Here is a 17974-nt window from a genome sequence, read left to right as displayed (position 1 = left end):
CCGGATGTGAGAGGATGCTGGCGTGAATATCGCCGCTTCGCGATCCGTGACAAAATGGCTTTTCTTCTGTTCAAAGAAGAAAGCCAAGTTGTCTTTACAAGCTGAGGCCCTGCTACTACCTTTAAAGCCTGCACACCTGAAGAGTTGGCTCCATGGACTCACTTTCTCCGCTGATCAGCTGTTAGCCTCACCGATCAGCTGTTAGCATAACAACGCTAACTTACAAGCAGACGTACTCAATGTTCTGTGAGCTGTCTATCGCTGCTCCGCTGGTCCTCTCTTCACCACAACCTTGGGGTTATTCACCTCCGGGCTCCGTTGTCGCACTCCTCTGCTGATGTGGTCTCTACCGGCCTGGATCTCTGGGTCTCCTGCGTCGCCCCCCGCTGCCTGCACGGAGCCTCCAGACGCAAGTTCACATCTAGACGGAGGGTGCTGTTCCCTGCTGTGCATACAGCGGTATTGATGGCTGTGCGGCTGTTCCCTCCGTACTGACTGACAGGCCCTCCATTTATTCTTTGATTTGTTTGTTTTCATATATGTTTGTTCCACTTTGTTAAGTGTCCTTGGGTACCATGAAAGGCGCTATATAAATTAAATCTATTATTATTATTATTACTGTATGAACATCAATGCAATGCATTACCACGTGCAAATTAGTACCACTCTCACAGCAAGAGCTCCCACAAGTCAAGCAAATGTAAAAATGTAAAATAAAAAGGATACTTCAAAGCAGGAGCAGCTGAGAACAACTACACAGAGCTGCTGATTAAATATGCATGATGTAATATACAAGACATAAGAATGTAATTTTAAAGGGCGTATGGGATCAGGCTTATTTTTAGTAACCACTGAATATTTTAATTCATTTCACCCTCTAGTTAGCAGGTGACCTGCCTCTCTCTCTCTGTTTCTCACTCACAATGATGGGAAGTTTCCTCGTTCCCTCTGGTCGTGTGTTTATTTAAAGCATCTCATGTGCTTCCATGGAAATGTGTGAATGAGGTCATCCTTCTGCTTTTGTCAACATGACACTTCCTGTAAAATGTACCAGGACATGTTCTGAGCACTAGCATAACTGGATTTCTGAAACTTTCTGAGCTGTCTCAGACGAATGTTTAGAAGCTAACTGTAGTTATGAAAGAGCTTCAGGTGATGAATACTGTCCTGTCATGGCTGTGATGGATGGTCCTTTTCTTTTTTTTATGTGTTCTTTACTATACATCAATGGAATTGATAGCCATGTGTTTTTCTTTTCAGCACAGTCTATGGTGTCATTTCTGCAGTGGGACTCTGTGTACATTAAACATGACCTGACTTGACATGAAAAAAGTTCCAAACTGCTCAAGGTATATAGAGCTCAGTGACTAGAGGATTCCTGCTGCTATACACACACACACACACACACACACACACACACACACACACACACACACACACACACACACACACACACACACACACACAGCCATGTAAAAAGTAGCTATTACATCAACTACTGGATTATGGTGCGCATCTGCTCACAATCGAGGCTCCCTGCATACTGCATACCTTTTTGCTGGAGACCTTTATATCCTATCAGCTGCACATGAATTAAAGAAAGATTAATGTTTTTTTAAATCCTGGTAAAGGCAATAATTGTTTGAACAAAGCAAGGTACTTTAGCAAAAGTCTTGAATGAATTTGCTGCAAAAATGAATGAGGGTCAATTACTGTTGATCAATTATTGTGTGTGTGTGTGTGTGTGTGTGTGTGTGTGTGTGTGTGTGTGATCTAAAATGTGATTGGTGACACCTTTTGCAGTGGAAACTAACAGAAAGGAGGTTTTGAGTATTTTACCAGGTGTTTATATCTGTCTGTCTGTTTGTGTGCTTTTAATGTTTTCACCTTGTCTCTCAGACAAGACAGTGTGGACACAGTCAGTAGACTTTACAGGTGTGTAGTTGAGTTCAAAGATGGACATGGTCTGAACGAGGGTGTCAGAAGTAGGGTTTCCACTCCCACCTTTATGCCCCTTGGCCCAAATTTGTGCTTATGGAGGCATTTTTGTAGCGCTTACTACTATAGAGGCTTTAGTACTTCTGCAGGTGTTTATATCTCTTTGGAGAGATTCTGTAAACGTGATAGTGTTACAACCATGGTAGTTATCCTACCCATGAACACACAACTTCATCTTAAAATTTCTGGGAATTTCACTCAGGTTTTTTATGCGCAAATTAAACATTAGGATAAAAGAGGTAGATGGAAAATCACCTCATTATATGTCTGGATATGCTGTGAGAGGCTGCTACTCAGTGACAGACAACCAGCCTAGATAGTGTCAGACAAAACTTAGATTTGCAGGTACCCTGTGTTGTCACTGGTTGTAATATAATGATGAGGATTATACAATCTTTGTCCTGTTTTTCTGTCCTGATAAAAAAGGCTTCAATTACATTAAGTGCTCTGTCACAAAGAAGGCTCTGGCTTCTCATATTCCATTCCTATTGACAAATTCCTCTTTACTACTCCCCCAAAGGAGGGAGTGACCTTTCTGAAAACCACCACACCTCTTCCCAAAGATTAAACAGTCCACAAACATTTTTCTGGAGGCACAATTCATGTTAAGGTCAGTAAAATCTAGGTTTCACAAAATCCAAATGAGGTCCAAATTATTTATATAAGTTTCAACCACACAACCATATAACATTTAAAACCAATAGGTCATTTGGAGTATCATGATACATCAGCCTGTTTGCACACGCAACACTTCAATTGCAGCAGCCAGGTCAGTGGCCCTAAGATTTGAAGTCAGACACTACAGTTAACCATCTAGCATAATTTCTTTAGTACAATAATACATAAGCAAAAATAGTCTCAATTATGGGGTTGTACAGGACTTTTCCCTCAGGACACCAGGGGTCCGTTTCACAAAGCAGGTTTAGTGAAAACTCTGAGTCTGTTAACCCTGAAATGAGGGAAACTCACAAAGGGAGGTAACTCAAACCAGAGAAAGAGGGGTAACTCTAGCCTGTTTCACAGAGAGAGGTAATTTAAGCTCTTGGTCAGTTACCATGGTAACATACTCTCTGAACCTAACCTGGTCCGGACCAGGTTTTTCTCAACAAACCTCGAGTTTCTCTCTGTCTCCGCCCTCTTTCAGCCACACACGGTATTTGATTTCCTCATTCATTCAGTCAGCAGGTGAGTTTTGGCGTAGTATAGTTCTGCCGTCTGTTTTTTGAGAAAATCATTGCAAAAATCAGTCAGTAGGCCTACATTAAAAGTTATATTAGGTGGCGACTATTTTCACTACCATGGCATGTCCTTTTGATAATAATCCCGTGGATGAAGGTGCAGCATTACTGCGCAGAGAATTAAATATTCGTTGGGAGATGATTATCAGACCGCGCATAGATGTTCTTGCATTTCCAGACAGTTATCTTTTTGAGCGGTACCGTTTCACGTCACAGTCCATCATTTACATACACAACCTGATCCGTCCTTACATTTCCAACAGTACCAACCGAAGTCATGCTCTCACATCCCAGCAGATATTGTGTGTTGCGCTGCGTTTTTTTGCAAATGGGAGTTTTTTTATACAACGTCGGAGATGCAGAGCACTTGAGCAAGGCAACTGTATGCAGAGCGGTCAGAAAAGTGTGCCTCGCCCTGAAACGGCTACTACCCATCTTTATCATTGTCAGCTCCTCTGCCCCCATTAGAGGTGGCGGTGCTGGGCCACCACCCGTTTTACGGGCATCTGCTTTCTTTCTGTTTGCTGAGTAGAAGTCTGTGTTAGTTTAAATAGGCTTAATTATTTAACAGAACATGATATAGATGAGAAGACATTTATGTGTGTGAAAACAGCATTATGTTGGGCATAAAACAACTGTACAGTCAAACAGCCACTTAATATTTACTTTACAATGTAAAACATGATCAAAATGAGGTACCCCCATGAGATTATGCCGAGGTTTTACCTGTTTGAACAATGTTTTTATGTTTCAACTTAAGTTGCTGCCAAGTGCGCTTCTCCCCCGCGGGATTGCACCTAAATGAAATACATTAATAGGCTACCACTCAAGTTTCCCCCTGTAATATTATTGTGATTGCAAAGGACTACATTTAAACTTACGCATTGACCCGAGCAACAATGTTCTCCCACGCCGTCTCCCTCTCTTTTGCTGCTGCAGCGGTGTTACACTTCATTCTAAAAACGTGCTCAAACTCACCGTATGAGCGCATTAATATTTACATTTCCAGTGGGGTGAAAAACGTAGCCCTCCTCTTCCCCATTGCCATGGTGACTCGTCGAATTGGGGCTCCATTGATGCTGTCTTTTTATACTTGCGGTGCACACGCTTAACTCCAGGTGAAACTACTCCGAGTTGATCAAACTAACTCAAATCAGCTGTTCTGGAACCGAAAACTCAGAGTTTCCTATCTCAGAGTAGATCAACTCAGAGTTTGTTGAACCTGCTTTGTGAAACGGACCCCAGGGATCGAGTTCCATGTGTAATTACTTGTTGAGATTGATTCATTTTAACTTAAGGTAGTTAAAGCTGGGGTCAGTAAGTTGGAAAAACCATCAAACAAAGGCTAGATTTTGAAAGTATCCAGCCAGTAAATCCTGCCCCCTGTACTTCGACTCCTCTCAAAACCCTCCCCCAAAACCATGAACGCAAACTGTTCCTCACGAGTGGTGGGAAGAAGATCAGTGCATCGTTTTCATCACAACATCTAACTACAAGTAACTACCTCATGTCTCAGTCACCTGTAAGTAAACACCTTATATTATCATATTGAATGTAAACAACAAACATAGCTGCTAGTACTGATAGCTGTCAAGCTAGCTTTGTAAGCATCCAGACATTGTTTTGATAGTGTATTTGAATCTAACTCATTGCTAGTTAGCCAGCAGAATAACATGTTTTGCAGAGTAGTTTTCCATAATATTTACCCTCTGGGGTCGACGGACGCACTGGCGCATCCAAATCAAGTGACCGATTTAAGGTGACGTAGCAGCAAGATGCAGCCTCACTGAGTCTCCATTTCAACTTGTGTTGAAAGTGCAGACTTCAAACTATATAACAGTTTTTAGATTGTGTTGATAGGCCAAGTAAAACCACACAGGAAAAGGTGTAGGAGGAAAAAGTAAAAGCGGACTACAGTCAGCAGTGACAGCAGCAAAAGAGATACAGCAATGGCAATAGTGTTACTGATAGCGAGGTTTGAGAGTTGAGAGATTTGTGACATTTAGCGGTGTATATTTAGTGTGTTGTGTAGTGTGTAGTGTAGTGTAGTGTGTGTAGTGTGTAGTGTAGTGTGTTTAGTGTGTAGTGTAGTCGTTTTCTTGTTTTGTGTGTCAAAACAATGAGACGGCTACTGAATGTGGAGCAGGAAGTGCAGCTTTTCTTTAAGCTGGGAGGAGCTGAGGGAGACCTGAGCCTGAGGCATTACCTGCATCTTAATGTAAATAGTTGTATATAACTTTGTGTATTTAAAAAACTTGAGTCCAAATGTAGCAACAACAATTTATATATATACTTTTTCCTACTCTGATTTTATGTTTTTTGTGTGACAGGTTACAGTGAAACCAATTGTTACAAAAGAAAAATGAAGAAAATGCCATAAAGAGCAACTAATCATGAAGAAAATAAAATAAACTTTCCCACTGCTCTCTCTCTCTCTCTCTCTCTCACTCACACTCACACACACTCTCACTCACACACACACACACACACACACACACACACACACACACACAGGTTAAGAAGTGATCCGACAATACGCAGCAATACGGCGTCACCGAGTGACAATTCGGCCACGGCAATGCTGAAACAAGACCTGGATGAAGGAACAGAAGCGTATGCTTAGCCGGCTGTAGTGAGCAGCCGGGAGCCAGGCAGACAGCATTAGAGCAGTGGACAGCGAACGGCACACAGCGAGTGGTGAGCAGCGTGCAGCCAGAATCAACACCCAAGCGAGCTTCTAAAATAAAATAACCAGAATGAACAACTGGATGGACAGCATGAGACCAGACTGCAGTCGCCACCGCCAGCCTACCTGTCACCAAGCGAAGAGGAAGTGGAAGTGCTCTCCCACAGCGATTGGCTGGGATGAGCCACACAGCTGTAACCCATTATACACAACTTCATACTGCTACATTAACTTGTGCTGATCCACTCAGAGGATAGACTGTGTAGTCCTGCCGCCATGTGTGACCACAACAGGTCGTGTTTGTGTCCGATCAGCGGATGGTAATAGTTGTCATGTCATCATCGTCCGTAACCGCTTTATCCCTTTCCATGGGGTCGCAGGGCTGGAGCCAATCCCAGCCGTCTCCAGGCGAGGGCAGGATACTCCCTGGACAAGTCGCCAGCTCATCACATGATGAGCAACGTGGGGTTCAGTATCTTGCTCAAGGATATGAACCAGCTACCTTCCGATCCCTAGCCGACCTGCTCCACCCACTGAGCTACAGCCGCCCCGGTAATAGTTGTGATTTCCCTTATTAATGTCTGCCATTTTTGTAGTCTTTCAACGTGACTCCCCAAATCACGTCTGCCATTTTTGTAGTCAGTTCAACGGGACTTCCCATCAACCATTTTGTACATACATCATCAAATTCTCCATGGCAACCCGGATGCGAGAGGACGCTGGCATGAATATCGCTGCTTCTCCATCCGTGACAAAACGGCTTTTTTTCTGTTAAAAGAAGAAAGCGAAGTTGTCTTTACAAGCTCTGAGGCTGTGCTACTACCTTCGAAGCCTGCACACCTGAAGAATTGGCTCCATGGACTCACTTTCTCCGCTGATCAGCCGTTAGCCTCACCGATCAGCTGTTAGCATAACAGCGCTAATTTATAAGCAGACGTACTCGATGTTCTTTGGGCTGTCTATTGCTGCTCCGCTGGTCGTCCCTCCACCACAACCTTGGGGTTATTCACCACCTGGCTTTGTTGTCGCTCTCCTCTGCTGCTGTGGTCTCTCCCGGCTTGCAGCGATGTTGGATGGTCACTGCTCCCCCGTTGCTGGTGGGGTCTGCGTGTGTTCAGTGCGGGAGCTCCTGGAGCAACTGTTTGATTAGGGTAAGTTGGTTTACAGATCAAGAATAAGCTTTAATCAACACTGTTGAGTATAATTGAGCAGATTTCTGTGATTATTTTGCACAATCTAATGTTATAACAACAGCTAGTTAAGATGGTCAGTGCTCAGATTTACGCCTTGTATTTCTGTAATTATTGATATTTCTAAAATATCAACAGTTTTAGCTAAACTTCAGGCCCTTGAGACTAAAAACACATCATTTGATTATTGATCCCTGGGTGGTGCTCCTGTATAATAATTATATAATTATATAATAATTGAGCTGATCATACCTGTCAACCCTCCCGTTTCCCTGTGAAATTCTGTTATTTTAATCATCTGTCCCGCCATCTTCCCGTTTACATATTTTCCCTTAAATCTCCCGTGTTTCCCCTCCGGCCCAGCAGGTGGCAGTACAGTAGTTGTAGCGCCCCAAGTACGCATGAAGATTCGTGAGAATCGGGATTCAAGCGGGATTCGAGTGGTTAAGTTTCGTTTCATTAAAACCGAAAGTAAACACGGTCGCTACGTGACTGGAGGTCTATTTTTAGAATGGCAATTGAATGAATCGGAGCTAAGTTATCAATTAGTTGTTGAGTTTAGTCAACATATGAGAACTCGTCTGACACGGAGAGTCTCCTGTTGTGTGCTACATGTGTGAAATAACGACTATAGTCTGGACTTTGTCTGCAGTGTATCTGTGTAAACGGCTTCATTCAGCGTCTCTCCCTCCCCTCTGGCACTGTGAGTTACCATGGTTACAGGAATGCCCTGAAACTTAATGACGATCAATAAGAAGTTTTTGGTTAGTTTGACTAAAATTATGAATGTAGCCTGATTGTAGAGCTCAATGCTGAAATCATGTATCATAAAATAGAACATGTAAAGCCTCAGAGCTTCTTTGATTATTAACAGTATGTTATACCATGGTCTGGGGGAATACTTGATTCTGATTGGCTGCAGGGTGTCCATTAACCCCTGATATATGGACACCTACTAAGTAGTTCCAGTCAAATTGACTGTTCACCGCTGTAAATTAATGCGCAAGCTGGCGTATCAAATCTTAATATTTTATTTCCAGCACTGAGTGCAGTCTGACTGTCAGTCCTTCAGTGTCTTATCCTCTGAACACCACAGGGTGGCGACTGTAACACACAAGCTGCAGAAAGTTCACTTCCCCTCTAAACTTACTGATACGCGAATACGCTGTTCAGCTCTCTGCTTCAGGCTGCGGCCACAGTAACGTTACACACGGCCGGTCATTTGTTCGTGAACACCTTGCTATTGATTTGGGGACAATGATATGACTGCTTAGCGAGCTAATCGTGTTAGCTAGCATACTGTCAAATTATATTTACTGTTTGTCAACCGTGCGCAATGTTATTGACTTTGAATCTTGCTAGCATAGCGTTAGCTTTCTGGCTCATGGCTGAGCGGACTAGAATATCTCCCGTTGCCAAGTCGTATCTATGGTCCGTCCTATTTACTGGAGGAGTGAACAACGCTTCCGTTGCATAACAATCTTACGGGAGATTAATGACTGTTCCAGGTATTAGTCAAACCCTCAGGCGTTACCAGGGAAACTAAGTTATGGCTCGTGAAAAACTTTATATTTTGATTGTAAAACGCTTGAAAATGTAAATTAATAGTCCGAATTTCTTTTCTTTGGCAAGTGACCATGGTATAAGCGGGATAATGCCCTTCGAGGTGTCCATAAACAGAAGTTAATGGACTTCGCGGAGGCAACCGTCCTCCGCTGCGCGTCGGACGGTTCTTAGGCCTCCGCGTCGTCCATTAACTTCTGTTTATGGACACCTTGTCGGGCATTATCCCTTACTTAGTGATGACAGAAAGGTGATAACTCGCCATCAGACTGACAAGGCTGCAAAAGTTGCTGTTTGTATGATGTATTTTTCTGTCAAACGATATGTTGCTCACTTTAACAATATTATTATTATTATTATTATTATTATTATTATTATTAATAATAATAATAATAATAATAATAATAAATGATAATCATGATGAGAAGAAGTAGAAAATAGCGTACTGAAAAGTTCTGTAGATGGTTGATTATTTGAAAGAGTAAAACTTGAGAGAAGCTTGGCAAAAAAAAGGCACAGTTTGATTTAATTGATTGAAAATTACACGGAAAAGACAAAAAACAGAATAGAACAGCTGTACAGATCATCCTCCTGTAAAACACTGTTGGTCAAATATTTAAACTTGATGTCTGCATTAGAGGACATGGTGTAGGGTGAGGCTGTAAATCTTATCTTATCTTTTTTGCACGTGTCAAGTAACGTGCCCTGTAACATGTTTCACAAATTACAAACTGGGAATATGACTTGGCTACAGCTCGAAAAAACTTTTCAGTCAAAAGATTTTTTGCTTTAATCCATGCATGTGTTGCAGCAAGAAAGGCAGAGGATGATCAGACAAGGAGGAGGAAAGGTGAGAATTGTAATAAGCTAAGAGAATGAGAAAAATAGTGAACTAGCCTACAGATGCAACAGATAGCCAACAAAGATGCTAACCTGTAACCTACTGTAAATGTAGCCCAGGCTAACAAAATAAAAGGACATGCAATGAATAAGAATATTTTAAGGCCATGTTCAGTCACAGTATGAATTATCCATCAGTAATATTATTTGGATGTTTGGATGGATAGGTAATAATGTGACTAAACATGGCATTAAAATATTTGGTCATGACTCAGTAGTATACTTAGACTTTTCATTTTAAAAATTCAACAGAGGATGAGACAGGAGAGAGAGATAAAGAGGTTGAAGGGACAGAGACAGGAGGAGAGGAGAGAGAAAGAGCAGGAGAAGGAACCTGTGAGATGCATGTGGAGTCAGGTTCATTATCAGCCCATGACCCAGCTACATACAAAGGCCAGAGTCACTGCTCTGATGAAGAAAAAGGTAAGCTATGGTATTACTGTACTTATTGTTACCCATCTCTCCCTCACACACGGTCAATCACCATAGCCTTTACCAAACACTTAATTAACTTAACTACAGTTACAGATCATCTTAGTTGTAGTTTTGTGTGTGTGTGTGTGGGGGGGGGGGACATAGTCAAGTCAAGTCAAATGTATTTATATAGCACATTTCATACGGCAAGCGTAAACTCAATGTGCTTCAATAATCAATTAATATTCCCCATTCATTCTAACAAGGGCAACTTCACAGGTAACTCAGCAGTGAGCTAATTTGCTAACAAAGAAAAGATGTTTGCAGTTACTCGGGTGATATGCTGCCCCTCTTTTTATGGAGCTACTTTTGAATTCTGGCCATATTTTACATAATACACCTTACAATTCTACTGGAATATATTTTCCCTAGTCTAACTCCACATGAGCATCACTGTCCTGGGGTAAAATGTATCTAATATGGAATGATTACATCGCTTAAGGAAACTGCACTATCACAGGTTTTACAACATTGTAATTTACTTCAGCCTGATGTGATAAACATGAGAATAAACATCAGATTAAACTCACAACTTACTTTTTCATAACCAAAAATTTGGCTAAAACAACATTAATTATGGATGTTTCACTCACCAATCGTTGTCTCTGTTCAGCGTGTTGAAAAGTTAGTTTAGTATAGTCCATTAACGTTATCCGAACATGTAAATTAACTTTACCTTTTAAACTCAGGCAAGCAGCAGTAATGTGAGATTGATTATCTGTCATCCAATCATTGTTGTGGACACAGTTCTGTAGAAAGAACGAGCCAGACGAGAGAAAAGATTTTCTATCCATTTTGCCACCTAGCGTCATTGTGTCTGGAGGTTCAAACCCTGCCCTGGCAGGATAAATCTGGTTTAGAAATGTAAAAGGCAGCACTGGCTCTTCCCTTCATTACCACCACTAAGTGGACTCCAGTGGAGCTGCTCAGTCGCTAACAGGTCAGACTGTGGTTGTACTGGGCAGCTTTCAGGTTTTAATGTATAACTGTGTAAATGTGATCAGGTTGTGAAAGAGAGAGCATCTCAGTGAACCTGCCGCTGAATAAAGTGTAGTGAGACTATGTTTTCTACGACAGATGCAATCATGTCTCTGAATTAAACATTAAAAATGGACAGGGATGGGTTTGTTTTGTTTTAAACAACTTAAGTCTTCATTTGAACTTCAAACGCATAGTCCTATATTGTATGTATTTATAAAATATGTAATCTTACAAAAGCAGGCTCTTGCATTGTGATTGCTCAATGAATTTGCTAATTTGGCAATTATTCCACTATTTTCACCGCCATCCACATGGCCAGATCTATGCTCCTCCAAGTTAGAAAGGACTCTGCGTCCCCCTGACTGAGGGGACAACAGATGTAGCATACTGCCTGCTTGAAGCGGAACCATTAATCACATCAGTGTCATTACTGAATGGAACTTGGTCAGCAGAGCAAGAAAAGGGAAAAAAAGAAAGAAAGAGGAACACCTCTTATTTAATTAAGACGAAATGCGAAGACTGACAATGACTGAGGGATGTCCCTTATCCAAATGGAAGCAGATTTTACTATTCATTTGGAGCTTTACAGGACATTTTGAGGGAAAAAGTTGGAAACAGCAGCTACATTCTTTCTCTGACAAAAGTATCTGCCACCCGGAATAGCACAATGTTTCAGTTTCCACCCTGTGGGGGAGTAATTGGCTGCAATGAAACAAGGTATAAATGTAGACAGTTCAGCACACTGAAAACCTCCAAGAGATGTCCAACTTTTCTTTGGCTCACTTGAGCTATAAACACAACAGTGAATCCAATGATGCTTAGTCCAACATTAGCCTAAGAAGTGTGGGCAATCTGTTAAAGGTCAGAAGCCACTGGGGGTAGGGGGGATGTTAGTACAGTATAAGTTTGCACATGGACTCCAGAAAGAGCTGCTTGGTTAAGCAACAGATGCCTGGTGTCAAAAGTCACCATGCACCCCCCTCCTCTTCTTTAGAGAGAAGGGAAATAGGGAGGGGCAGAAGGCCTCTGAGCCCTTTGAGGGCCTAAACAAAAACAATCCTTTCCCTGCAAGCTTCTGACGCTCCAGGCTTTGTCTTCAACTTGAAACCTGATGCCTGGAATTATCAATCGACTAGCCGAGGGTGTACAAGATAGTGTTTGATGCAGTTAGCTTATAAAGTGAATCTGTTATCGTGGTTGCAGAGTAGGTGTGAGCTTGTAACATTTGTGTGTGTGTGTGTGTGTGTGTGTGTGTGTAGTGGGGACTCCAGAGTGACTCCTTTTGTGTGGTGGTAGTTGCAGTCCAGTTTTGGTGTGGTCACATGGGTGTTACTGCATTTGTGTATTTAATTACAGATAGGGTGTTTGGGATGAAGTCACTCAACAGATAAGTGAGATCTTGGGTGGTGAGTGTGGCTTCCCAGTTTATCTGGTCACTTTGTGTTTCTAGGTTACTATCTCCATCTCATCATGTTTTACCTGCATGCTCTTTCTACTTATTTTGCAATGTTTTAAGATGACACAGTGATGCACAGCTGGTGTGTAAATTGTTTAATGTTGAAAAGTTTTAAATGGAGAATTAATCAATTTTCAACCTTACCTTCAAGATGAAAAGTTTGGGATATAGTGTAAAACGGATGAGGTTTTTGCTGATCTGTGCAGCTGTTATTATTCCATTATCATTTAACACATTAGTTGACTGATAAGTGACATGTTAAAAAGGGGAACAATTCCCTTTAAGATTATATACGCAGTAAAAGACACTGCACTGTGGAGTTCTAGTACCATGAAGGTGTTCTATTTGGCTGCACTCTTTTTACTAAGTAAATACATTTTGGAAAGAAATTCATGACCGAGCTAAGTAATTACTTGAAGCATAGTGCTCTTTTAAAACAGAAAGGATAAAAACAATAAGAATGAATATAATTTAAATCAAATTATAAATGTTTCCTTTAAAATTTAGTGAAATTTAAAAGAAACATTTATAGCATTTATAAGGAGCATTTATTTAACCCTTTGATGCACAGCATGGGTCAAAAGTGACCGGACTAAGTTTTGATTTTCTATATCTTTGCAATGATTTAATTTCATCCTTCAGTATTTAAGGTATTCCTCAACTTGTTTTTGATCTTCACACTTCCTTATTTTATTTTTTACTTTCTTACTTTATGAATAAAAAAATGTTTTTGTATCACTACCCTTCTAATGCACAACATGGGTCAAAAAATACCCATATCCATTTTCTGTGTTATTTCATGTATGACTGAGTGTTTCTATGATATATTTGAAATAAATCAGTTTTATCATTTACTATTCTAAGTATGCTGTAAATATAATAATAATTGTATTTCTACATCAAGATCACACACAGGGGTCAGAAACGACCGACATGCATTTACCATAGCATTTGGCGTGAAACCGTGAAATGTGTTTTTTCCAGACATTTCACAGCTCAGCACAGCTCCCTTTAGGTGGGCTTTAGGCTCCCACCTATCACGAAGCCATTCAAATCACAGGAGATTCATAGCTCAGAATTTGGATTCAATGGCAACATGACCACGGTGAGCTATGTGCAGAAGAAGGGAAAGGCTGTTGTCCTCCTGAGCACCATGCATAATGACAAAGCAGTGGATGACAGCAGTCAGAAGAAGAAACGAGAGGTGATCCATTACTACTACAAAACAAGAGGAGGAGTGGACACAGTGGATAGACGGTTAGCAACTACTCATGCAAGCAGAGAACCTCAAGCTGGCTCATGGTTCTCTGGTACAATATTTTGGATATCGCCACCCTCAATGCTGACACCAACTTCACCACACAATGCCCTGATTATATGGGAACAACGCATGCTGGCTGTTCATCAGTCAGCTGGGTAAAGAGCTCGCATTGTCACACACCGATCAGGCATAACATTATGACCACTGACAGGTAGTAAATAGTAAATAACACTGATTATCTCTTAATCATGGCACCTGTAAGTGGGTGAGATATGTTAGGCAGCAAGTGAAAATGTCCTCAAAGTTGATGTGTTAGAAGCAGGAAAAATGGACAAGCATAAGGATTTGAGCGAGTTTGACAAGGGCCAAATTTTGATGCTGGACAAGTGGGTCAGAGCATCTCCAAAACTGCAGCTCTTGTTGGGTGTTCCCAGTCTGCAGTGGTCAGTATCTATCAAAAGTCATCCAAGGAAGGAACAGTGGTGAACTGTTGACAAGGTCATGGGTGCAAAAAGCTAAAGTGCAACAAAGATAAAATACAAATGAATGAATAAAGAAGAGAAACCAGAAACATACCAGGGCGAGACATGAGGAGAAACAGCTGGGCAGCAACACAGGAGTGTGGAACAAACACAGAAACAGAGAGAAGAGATACAGATACAGAACACAGATGACTCAGGGCAGACAAATAAGACAGAGTACCAAACATCACGGAATGAACTGACAAACACATGAGGGAGAACAAAGCCTATATACACAGGGACACTATTGAGGGGATCAGTAACAAGTGAGGTGAGTGAGGAGGGAAAGGACAGGTGAGGTAATGAAGGGAAAAACACTGAGAGGGAAAAACACACAGGAGAAACTGAAAAGCAAGAAGAGACACACAAGGGCATGGTTTAGAAATTAAACCAGAAATAAAACAATAAAACCAGAATCATGACAGAGAGTTCTCAATTCAACAGTGGTCAGCCAGTAAATATCTGTAAACATTTCTTACATGCTTGATCAGAGAATAGGAACAATCAGATACTGCTGACTGACTCAGTTGTGTCCTCCATTTAAGACTCATGAATCCTTCAAGTCTTTATATTACAAAAAAATAGCATTGCAGCAAACAATTCTATAGTAACCAAGCAGCAAACATGACTGTGTACACCTGACTAAACACTGTATAAGTTATATGGGAAGCCTTGGTGGTTAGGGATAATTAATCACTCCATATTCAAGTACTGCAGCATTTTTTAGCAACTCTTCTATTCCATTGTGACAGGTGAATGTCAGTTATTTCTAGTGGGAGAATTCTTAATATTTCCTCATACCAATCCTCCATTGTGGGCAAATTCTTGGAGATCCAGTGTTGCTACATACAACAACATTCCAATCATTTTAGCATCATGGTTTCCTCCTTGAACCGGCACCTTATCGTGGTGGAGGGGTTTGAGCACCTGAATGATCCGAGGAGCTATGTTGTCCGGGGCTTAATGCCCCTGGTAGGGTCTCCCAAGGCAAACAGGTCCTAGGTGACGGGTCAGACTAAGATCGGTTCACTCGCCCCTGATGAAAGTCATACTACCAAGGACGTGCACGTCGCCCGGATCGGCGTCACCGGGGCCCCACCCTGGAGCCAGGCCCGGGGTTGGGGCTCGCAGGCGAGCGCCTGGTGGCCGGGTCTCTGCCCACGGGACCCGGCCGGGCGCAGCCCGAACGAGCAACGTGGGCCCGCCCTCCCGTGGGCTCACCACTCGCGGGAGGGTTCAGAAGGGGCCGGTGCAGAGGGATATGGGTGGCGGTCGTGGGCGGGGGCCCCGGCGGCCCGATCCCCGGATGGTGACTCTAGCCATGGGGACATGGAATGTCACCTCACTGGGGGGGAAAGAGCCTGAGCTGGTGCGGGAGGTTGAGCGGTACCGACTAGAAATAGTCGGTCTCAACTCCACGCACAGCCTGGGCTCTGGAACCCAACTCCTCGAGAGAGGCTGGACTCTCTTCCACTCTGGAGTTGCCCGCGGCGAGAGGCGGCGAGCTGGTGTAGGCTTGCTTATAGCCCCCCAGCTCAGCCGCCATGTGTTGGAGTTCTCCCCGGTGAACGAGAGGGTCGTTTCCCTGCGCCTTCGGGTCGGGGATAGGGCTCTCACCGTTGTCTCGGCTTATGGGCCGAACAGCGGTGCAGAGTACCCGGCCTTCTTGGAGTCCCTGGGAGGGGTACTGGAGAGTGCTCCAACCGGGGACTCCGTCGTTCTCCTGGGGGACTTCAACGCCCACGTGGGCGATGACAGTGTTACCTGGAGGGGTGTGATTGGGAGGAACGGCCTCCCCGATCTGAACCCGAGTGGTGTTTTGTTACTGGACTTCTGTGCTAGTCACAGTTTGTCCATAACGAACACCATGTTCAAGCATAAGGGTGTCCATATGTGCACGTGGCACCAGGACACCCTAGGCCGGAGATCAATGATCGACTTTGTGGTCGTGTCATCTGACCTCCGGCCGTATGTCTTGGACACTCGGGTGAAGAGAGGGGCTGAGCTGTCAACTGATCACCACCTGGTGGTGAGTTGGATCTGCTGGCGGGGGAGGAAGCTGGACAGACCTGGCAGGCCCAAACGTATCGTGAGGGTCTGCTGGGAACGTTTGGCAGAACCCTCTGCCAGGGAGATCTTTAACTCCCACCTCCGGGAGAGCTTTGACCAGATCCCGAGGGAGGCTGGGGACATAGAGTCTGAATGGACCATGTTCTCCACCTCCATTGTTGACGCGGCTGTCCGGAGCTGTGGCCGTAAGGTCTCCGGTGCCTGTCGCGGCGGCAATCCCCGAACCCGGTGGTGGACCCCGGAAGTAAGGGTTGCCGTCAAGCTGAAGAAGGAGTCCTACCGGGCCTGGCTGGCCCGGGGGACTCCTGAGGCAGCTGACGGGTACCGGCAGGCCAAGCGTGCGGCAGCACGGGCAGTCTCGGAAGCAAAAACTCGGGTCTGGGAAGAGTTCGGGGAGGCCATGGAGAAGGACTACCGGTCGGCCTCGAAGAAATTCTGGCAAACCATCCGGCGCCTCAGGAGGGGGAAACAGTCCTCCACCAACACTGTTTACAGTGGAGGTGGGGAGCTGTTGACCTCGACTGGGGACATCGTCGGGCGGTGGAAGGAATACTTCGAGGATCTCCTCAATCCCACTGACACGCCTTCCATTGAGGAAGCAGAGGCTGGGGACTCAGAGGTTGACCCATCCATCACCCAAGCCGAAGTCACTGAGGTAGTCCGTAAGCTCCTCAGTGGCAAAGCACCGGGGGTGGATGAGATCCGCCCTGAGTACCTCAAGTCTCTGGATGTTGTGGGGCTGTCTTGGCTGACACGTCTCTACAGCATCGCGTGGCAGTCGGGGACAGTGCCTCTGGACTGGCAGACCGGGGTGGTGGTCCCCCTATTTAAAAAAGGGTACCGGAGGGTGTGCTCCAACTATCGGGGGATCACACTCCTCAGCCTCCCCGGGAAAGTCTATTCCAGGGTACTGGAGAGGAGAATTCGGCCGATAGTCGAACCTCGGATCCAGGAGGAACAATGCGGTTTTCGTCCTGGCCGTGGAACACTGGACCAGCTCTATACCCTCCGCAGGGTGCTCGAGGGTTCATGGGAGTTTGCCCAACCAGTCCACATGTGTTTTGTGGACTTGGAGAAGGCATTCGACCGTGTCCCTCGTGGCATACTGTGGGGGGTGCTCCGGGAGTACGGGGTCGGGGGCCTTCTGTTAAGGGCCGTGCGGTCCCTGTACTGCCGGAGCAGGAGCCTGGTTCGCATTGCCGGCAGTAAGTCAGACCTGTTCCCAGTGCATGTTGGACTCCGGCAGGGCTGCCCTTTGTCACCGGTTCTGTTCATTACTTTTATGGACAGAATTTCTAGGCGCAGCCACGGGCCGGAGGGGATCTGGTTCGGGAGCCAATGGATCTCGTCTCTGCTTTTCGCGGATGACGTGGTCTTGTTGGCTCCTTCGAGCCGGGACCTCCAGCATGCCCTGGGGCGGTTTGCAGCCGAGTGTGAAGCGGCTGGGATGAGAATCAGCACCTCCAAATCCGAGGCCATGGTTCTCGACCGGATAAAGGTGGCCTGCTCCCTCCAGGTGGGAGGAGAGTTCCTGCCTCAAGTGGAGGAGTTTAAGTATCTTGGGGTCTTGTTCACGAGTGAGGGAAGGACGGAGCGTGAGATTGACAGACGGATCGGTGCAGCGGCCGCAGTAATG

The 17974-nt window shown here is 44.3% G+C and overlaps 1 protein-coding gene and 1 long non-coding RNA gene across 4 annotated transcripts in view; one reads left to right on the top strand and one right to left on the bottom strand.

Moving 5' to 3' along the window:
- The window catches only part of LOC115574633 (uncharacterized), a 31594-nt gene extending 25135 nt beyond the window's left edge, over positions 1-6459 (bottom strand). The window contains exon 1 of the long non-coding RNA XR_003982530.1: positions 6049-6459. This is a non-coding gene — a long non-coding RNA (uncharacterized LOC115574633). The remainder of the gene's footprint in view (positions 1-6048) is intronic.
- Positions 6460-6461: 2 nt separating this feature from the next.
- Positions 6462-17974, top strand: part of LOC115574631 (uncharacterized) — a 41177-nt gene continuing 29664 nt past the window's right edge. For all 3 annotated transcript variants that reach the window (XR_003982529.1, XR_003982528.1, XM_030406285.1), the window contains exon 1: positions 6462-7073. The gene's annotated coding sequence lies outside the window, so the exon portion shown is untranslated. The remainder of the gene's footprint in view (positions 7074-17974) is intronic.

Source organism: Sparus aurata, chromosome 22 (assembly GCF_900880675.1).
Source record: "Sparus aurata chromosome 22, fSpaAur1.1, whole genome shotgun sequence".
In the NCBI taxonomy this organism is placed as follows: domain Eukaryota; kingdom Metazoa; phylum Chordata; class Actinopteri; order Spariformes; family Sparidae; genus Sparus; species Sparus aurata.
The sequence above is the reverse complement of the archived record's forward strand: the minus strand, read 5'-3'. Positions and strand labels throughout refer to the sequence as shown.